The sequence below is a fragment of the Halichoerus grypus genome, chromosome 11, assembly GCF_964656455.1.
Source record: "Halichoerus grypus chromosome 11, mHalGry1.hap1.1, whole genome shotgun sequence".
NCBI lineage: Eukaryota > Metazoa > Chordata > Mammalia > Carnivora > Phocidae > Halichoerus > Halichoerus grypus.
Genome location: NC_135722.1, coordinates 45053621 through 45060159, shown reverse-complemented (window position 1 = coordinate 45060159; position 6539 = coordinate 45053621). Strand labels below are relative to the sequence as shown.

Below are 6539 nucleotides of genomic sequence, written 5' to 3'. Positions count from 1 at the left end.
TCTAACCTGATTATCTATCTTCTACCTATTTCCAACCTCAGCCCCAGCCTTTCCTGAGAACTAGGCAGCACGGGGCCGCAAGATCTTTATTATTCACTCATTTGGGTTTCCCATTAGGGAGCTCATACTGGCTGAAAGGCCACCATCCCCAACCAGCTCAACTGTTTCCAAACCGAGTCTGTCAGCAGGAATGTTGGGAGAAGGAAAGCCTTGTCAAAGGCAGCCGGATTCCGCCCCTAGGTGTCAAGGAGAAAAGAAGAGGGGAGGATGGCGGGGAGAGTCCACTCAGAGGCTGCAATCTTAATTAAGAGAGCTCCAGGCAGCACATTTCCATAATGCCCCATTAAAGAGGTCCTGATGTATGAGCCATTGTGGGAGCTGTGATTCCCCGAGTCAGCACTGTTCAATGTTGGAGGCCTCTCAAATCAAAAAGCCAATCCATCTCAATCACCCCGGCTTTGTGAGCACCTGAGATCAGCCCTGCCCTGTGGCAGACACTATGCCTAGAGAGGGACACAGCAGTGGATATGGCCGTAGTCCCTACTACCCAGGGCAAAAGCCTCACTAGACCCTGACCTGGGGAGAGGACTGTGGATTCAGGAGCACTTGGGGGTGGGGCCGGTCCAGGTGGGCTCTAGTCCTTTCTGTGATGACAAGGAGGAAGTGTGGGACTGAGGGAAGCTTGCTGGATTTGGAGACAGAAGGTCTGAGTTTCATTCACTTAGCAAAATTTTGTTGTCTCATGGCAACCTGTCATGAAATAGGGAGTGTTCTGTGAGGTAGACGAAGTGCATGGTAAAGAGGCTTGCGACAGCTCCCCACATGGCCGCCTATCTCCCCATGTCCTCAGGAGGATGACAGGGTGTTCTGTAAAGATGCAGTCAGACCATGGAGAAGCCTCGCCTCTGTGGCCTGTGGGGAAAGGTGCAAGGTCATCCGGCTGTCATAGCGGAGCTGCTCCTCCACGTCGTGCGCTTGCAAATGTGGATGGAACAGACAGCAGCTTAGAAAAATGTATTGGACTAAAAATGACTCCACAAGATTCAGAAAACTTGACTAGACCTGTAACTATTAAGTGAACTAGAATGATAATTGATAATATAATTCAAAGGCTACCAGGCATAGGTTTTTTTATGGGAAGGTTAAAACTAAGTCAGATAATACAAAACGAGAGAAAGCTATCACTTGTGAGCTATTTCACGAAAAATTGGACAAGGATAACACAAGAAATAGATCATACGGTTATCCCTCTTATTAACATAGATGCAAAAATCCTAGGTAAACCAGCTGTATTAAGAAAAATAATTCAACCTAATAAGGCTTATCTCTAGAATTCAAAGACAGTTCAACTTTAGAGAATACGTTGGTGTATTACACCTTGTTAACGAATGAAAAGACAAGTCATGTGATTTTCTTAACGCAAAAAATTATTCTATAATTATTTATACACCATTTATTATATATATTTTTAACATATTATTTTCATTTATCATTAAAATTATTAGAAAATCAGAGCCAGAAGAAAATTGTCATGATCTGGTTTACAGTATCAGAACCCCAAATGCACAAAGACCTGAGAAAGCCTTGGAAGAAGCAGGTTTTGGGGAGGTGGTGGGATACTTTGTCAGACAACCAGATGTTTTATAAAAACTGTGTGGTCCTGGGTGAGGGACAGACAAATAGACCAATGGAACAAAACAGGGGAAATAGCCCCATGTGCACACGGAGTCTTGAAATACTGCCGATGTGGCATTATAAATTGGTGAAGGTAAGAGGGACTATCCAATACACTAGTTATTTATATGGAAAAATAAAATTATATTCCCACCTTTCACCAAATACAAAAATATATCCCAGACAGGCTAAACATCTAAACAGAAAAGCAAAACTAGAAGACTTTTGGAAGAAGATATAAGAGAATATGTTTATGGCAGTGGGTTAGGAAAGAATTTAAGTAAATTATGAAAAGCAAAGCCAGAAAAAGATTGACGATGCTGATCACCTGAAAACTGAAAGCCACACCGTAAGTTAAATGCAATGACAAAACCTAGATTGGGAGAGGATTTTTTTTCTCAGTCCAACAAGAAATAGCATTCAGTATATATAAAGGACTCATTTCAATCAGTAAGAAAAAGAAAAAGCCAAAAAAATCAGGAAAAGAACAGGAGCAGGCATCTGACAGGAGAAAAAACCCAAAAAACCCCAATAAACAGAGAGAAAGATGCTCGTGCTCAGTCTCACTGGCAAAAGTCATTAAGCAAATCCCATCAAGTTTTGGAGAGAATGTGGGGAAATAGGGACTCATACACGGATCTGGGGGAGTGCAGATTATTACAGCCACTTTGGGGACCAATTTACAGACTCTGTACAGTTGAAGATGCATATTGTACTGGCCAGTGTGCTGGTAGGAGACAGGTGACACACTCAGATTTGATAATTTGAGGCGCATTTAATAATGGGACGATTTAGAAACGTATGGCCAAGGTACAGGAAAGGCACAAGGAATAGTGCAGTCCGCAGGAGCTAGGGTTAGTGGACCGTACCACCCTCAGGCCTGCAGGGGAAAGCTGAGGGAGCAGTTCCTGGAACCTGGGACAGATGGCTGTGAGAAGGCACCTGTGACCTTTACCGGAGGGACCCAGCCAGCCTGCTGCAATCCCACAGAGAGGGGTCTGGGGGAATAAATACCCTGGTCCCACTTTCCTCCCCCTCTCCACCTTTCCGGTTGGTTCCCTTCACTGGCCAAACACAGTGGGGAGCAGAAGGCAAGGGAGCCTGCTGATCAGTCCACATAATTCAGCTCCCTGGCATCCAGAGCAGGAATGGAAAGGGTGAAGAGTGGTATCTGGAAGGGTGAACAGAAGATAAGTAATCACACTCATGCTCTCTGACCAGCTACTGGACTCCTAGGAACATGCCCTAGAGAAATTCATATGCTTGTGTGCAAGAAGGTGTATACAAAGTTGTTTATTACAGCCCTGTTAAAAGAAAAATTGGAAACAACCAAATTGTCCCTCATTAGATTGTTACACAACTGGGTTATATAAACTGTGGTTAATTCATAAAATGAAATGCTATAATACAATTAAAATGGATGAACTAGATAAACATGTATCAGTATCTATAAATCTCAGAAAGATAATGCTGAGCAGAAATATGTTACCAAAAGATACATACAATATGATGATAGTACTTATGTAAAAATTATTCAAGCCTGTAGCCAATTATATAAGTTTGTAGTAACTACAAAAATATGAATAGGAAGGAAGCACACCAATTTCAAGATGATGACAGCCTCTGGGGATGGGGGGAGGAGGAAGGGAAGGGGTTCTTTAGCTGTATTTGTATTTTTTTTTTTCATTTTTTAAGTCAAGATGAAACAAATCTGGCTAAATGTTAACATCTGCTTAATCTCAGTGGCAGGTATGTGAATGAGTTATTTACTATTTAGTCTAATTTTATGTATGTTTGAAATATCTCATGATTAACAATTTAAAAACAATAGTGAAGGAAAGTGTGAATGATCTGAGAGACATTTAGAACATAAAAAAGAGCTAATTGGGGCACCCGGGTGGTTCAGTCGGTTAAGAATCTGCCTTCGGCTCAGGTCATGATCTCCAGGCCCTGGGATCGAGCCCCGCATCGGGCTCCCTGCTCCGCGGGGAGCCTGTTTCTCCCTCTCCCTCAGCCCCTCCACCTCGTTCATGCTTGCTCTCCCTCTCTCTCAAAGAAATACATAAAATCTTTAAAAAAATAAATAAAAAAGAGCTAAATGTCACTTATTGAGAGCAGAATTAGGCAAATGTTTTCTGTAAAGGGCAAGATAAGTAGATATTTTTGGCTTTGTGGTCAGTACAGTCTCTCACAACTCCTCAATCCTGCTGTTTTAGCTTGAAAGCAGCCATAGGCAATACACAAATGAATAGGTTGGCTATGTTCTACTAAAGCTTTCTTTATAAAAACAGGTGGCCAGTGGGATTTGACTCATAGGCTCTAGTTTGCTGACCCCTGATCTAGAGAATCTACTTCTCAGGCATGCTTCTTTTCCCAAGCATGTGTTTTAGAGAAGGCCCTGTGGTGTAGCTATCTTCCCAATCTGCAATACCACAGATTGACTGATAGCACTTTTGTTTTTCAGACTCTCCTCACCACTAGTCAAAGTATAGTGGCTGAAGAATGGATCCTCATCTGTCTTCATCTTTGTTTTGCTGTGGACATTAGAGGTCTTTCAAGGCTTCACTTAGCCCGTTTGTTTGTGTACTTTGAAAAAGCTGGAAGTGCTGCAACCTAGAGCTACCTCTTGCTTCAGCTAAAGCAGAATGAGCAAAACAATGAATTATTAGCAGACATTTTGAAACACGCGGGCATCATTAGTAGGCTGTTGTGACTTGGAAATCTGGCATATCATCAGTCTGATTTTATTAGTTTCATTTTATGGGATTAAATGGAGAGGCAGTTTGTGCTGTTGTTAGGGACATGTACTCGGTTAATTACAGCACCTATCTCACTGGGAACCCAAACCTGTTTCAGTTATCTATTGCAGCAGGGCAAACCACTCCAAACAGTGGCTTCAAGACAATAACAATCAGGAGTGACATCAGCAGGATGTCAGCAGGTGGAATATGCAGTCTCAGCCCTTGCCCTCCCACAGAAACACCAGTTTAGCAACCATCCATTGATGAAACTACCCTTATGAGAGCTTCAGAATCCAGGTGAGATATTACAGCACTCCAGTGGAGCATGAAATGAGAAAAGACACACTGAAAAGGGTAAGAAGAGAAGTTTCACTTTAATCCCCCAACTTGGCACAGTGCAGTTCTGAGAGAGATCCCCTTGAGTCATGGGTTTTCCTATGAGAGAAAGAGAGAACAAGCCCACCCACAGCACCCAGCAGCCTGTGGGCATATATAAAAAGCCCACAGCTAACATCGTACCCAATGGTGGAAAACTGAAAGCATTTCTTCTAAGATCTGGAACAAGTCAAGAATGTTTGCTTTCATCACTTCTATTCAACATAGTACTGGAAGTCCTAACCAGAGCAATTAGGCAAGAAAAAGAAATAAAAGGCATTAAAATCAGAAAGAAAGAAGTAAAATTACCTCTTCAGATGACATGCTTTTATATGTAGAAAACTCTAAAGACTACATGTATGCACACAGATACACACACACACACCTGTTAGTACCAATAAATGAATTCAATAAGGTTGCAGGATACAAAATTAACACACAAAATCATTTGCATTTCGATACCAACAGGAATTATCTGAAAAGGAAATTAAGAAAACAAGCCCATTTACAAGAGCATCAAAAAGAATAAAATACTTTGAATGAACTTAACCAAGGAGTTGAAAGACTTGTGTACTAAAAACTGTACAACAATGATGAAAGAAATTAGAGAAAATCAGGCCGGGGCGCGGCTGGTGCAGCTTTTGCCTGAGCCTAGCCGAGCCCAGCGCCGGCCGCTGCCTGCTGCCTGTGGAGTGCACCTCCACACCTCTGCGCCTCCATGCCATGGCTGGCCTCAACTCCCTGGAGGCGGTGAAACAAGATCCAGGCCTCGTAGCAACAGGCGGACGAGGCAGAGGACCGCGCGCAGGGCCTGCAGCAGGAGCTGAACAGCGAGCATGAGCAGCGCGAGAAAGCCCAAGGGGATGTGGCAGCTCTCAATCTACGCATCCAGCTTGTTGAGGAGGCACTGGACAGGGCTCAGGAATGACTGGCCACAGCCCTGCAGAAGCTGGAGGAGGCAGAAAAGGCTGCCGATGAGAGCAAGAGAGGAATGAAGGGGATAGAAAACCGGGCCATGAAAGGTGAGAAGATGGAGATTCAGGAGATGCAGCTCAAAGAGGCCAAGCTCACAGCTGAGGAGGCTGACCACAAATACCAGGAGGTGGCTCGTAAATTGGTCATCCTGGAGGGCGAGCTGGAGAGGGAGGAAGAGCGTGCTGAGGGGTCTGAACTAAAATGTGGTGACCTGCAAGAGCTCAAGAATGTCACTAACAATCTGAAGTCACTCAAGACTGCATCTAAAAAGTATTCTGAAAAGGAGGATAAATATGAAGAAGAAATCAAAGTTTTGTCTGACAAACTGAAAGAGGCTGAGACCCGTGCTGAGTTTGCAGACAGAACGGTTGCAAAACTGGAAAAGACAATTGATGACCTGAAAGAAAAACTTGCCCAGGCCAAAGAAGAGAATGTGGGCTTACATCAGACACTGGATCAGACACTAAATGAACTTAAATGTATATAACCAAACAGAAGGGTCCTGTTCCAACAGAAACTCCAGAGCTCCGTATCTTTCTCTTCTAAGAAGTTTCTTTTGCTATTGAATCTTCACTGTGCTGGAAATGTCAAGTAAATTATGAATATATGACCAAATATTTTGTATCCGAAGAAAAAAAGAAAGAAATTAGAGAAAATGAAATGGAAAGACATCCCATGTTCATGGATTGGAAACATTAATATTGTTACAATGCCCATAATACCCAAAGTGATCTACAAATTCAATGCAATCCTTATCAAAATCCCAATGACATT

At 42.9% G+C, this 6539-nt stretch overlaps 1 pseudogene; it reads left to right on the top strand.

The window, feature by feature from the left end:
- The first annotated feature begins 5468 nt into the window (after positions 1-5468).
- On the top strand, positions 5469-6252 carry LOC118550296 (tropomyosin alpha-4 chain pseudogene; annotated as a pseudogene).
- The last annotated feature ends 287 nt before the right edge of the window (positions 6253-6539 follow it).